Source organism: Galeopterus variegatus, unplaced genomic scaffold (genome assembly GCF_000696425.1).
Source record: "Galeopterus variegatus unplaced genomic scaffold, G_variegatus-3.0.2 Scaffold4130, whole genome shotgun sequence".
In the NCBI taxonomy this organism is placed as follows: Eukaryota; Metazoa; Chordata; class Mammalia; order Dermoptera; family Cynocephalidae; genus Galeopterus; species Galeopterus variegatus.
Window position 1 is genome coordinate 153,601 of NW_007730241.1, and position 1,457 is coordinate 155,057.

Below are 1,457 nucleotides of genomic sequence, written 5' to 3' on the forward strand. Positions count from 1 at the left end.
TAGAATTATCATGACAGTTCTTTTCATTAAATGCTTCAGAGATGTCATTCCATTGTCCTTAATTCCATTGTTTCTGATAAGAAGTAAGGCATAATTTGAATCATTGCTCCCATGTAATGTGTTATTCTCTTGCTGCTTTCGATATTTTTCTCTTTGTTTTGGATTTTATCAGACTGATAGTCATGTGTCTGAGTGTTTGAGTATGTTCAACACTGTGTGTATGTGTGTGTATGTGTGTGTGGTGTAGGTGTCCATTCTAAGCATTCAATGAGCTTCTCAGATCTGTGTGTAAATATTTTTTATTAAATTTGAGAAAATTTTTACCACTATTTATTTATTCTTTATATAACTTTCTTTTTCACATTTTCTTCTAAAATTCCAGTTGCTTAATATTGTCCCACAAGTCCCTGATGGTTTTTGTTTGTTTGTTTGTTTGTTTTGTGACCGGTAAGGGGATCGTAACCCTTGGCTTGGTGTCGCCTGCACTGCACTCAGCCAGTGAGCGCACCCACCATCCCTATATAGGATCTGAACCCGCAGCGGGAGCGCCGCTGCACTCCCAATGCCGCACTCTCCCAAGTGAGCCATGGGGTGGGCCCCCTGATGTTTTAAATATTTATTTTTCTCACTGCAACTCAGTTTGCACAATTTCTCTTGTCCTTCAAACTAACTGATGAATTCCACAGAGGGCCAACTTTTCATACACAAAGTTTTGTACAGCCAACTGTTAATACAGGGATTTTCAATTATGTGGAGGGTTGGTGCCCCTAACCCTTACATTGTTCACAGGTCAGCTGTAGTAGTTTTAAAGTCCTTGTCTGCTATGTCAGTTTTCTATTACTGCTATAATGAATTACCACAAACTTAGTGGCTTAAAACAACATCAACTTATCTTATAATTCTGGAGGTCAGAAGTCCAAAATGGGTTTCACTAGATTAAAATCAAGGTGTCATAAGGGCTATGCTCCTTCTGGAGAAAGGATCCATATTTTGGGGGAGATATTCTAAGGGAGAAACCATATCCTTGCTTTTTACCACTTCTAGAGTCTGCTTCTTTCCTTGGTTTATGGCCCATTCTTCCACCTCAACAGCCAGTAGCATAACATCTCCAAATCTCTCTCTGAGTCTGATACTTACTCTCCTGTACGCCTCTTTCACTTATAAGAATCCTTGTGATTACATTGGACACTCTTCCCCTCACAAGGTCAGCTGATAAGCAACCTTAATTCTACCTGCAACCTTAGTTTTCCCTTGCCATCTAACATAACATATCCATAAGTTCTAGGGATTAGAATGTGCACATCTTCGGCATTATTCTGCCTACCGCATTTGCTAATACCAATAAGTGAGACTATATGGGTCTGTTCATATTGAGTACTTTTTCTCTTTATTATGAATCATGTTTTTCTGCTTCCTTACATATTTCATATGTTTTAATCGAGTTCTAGGGATGTTTT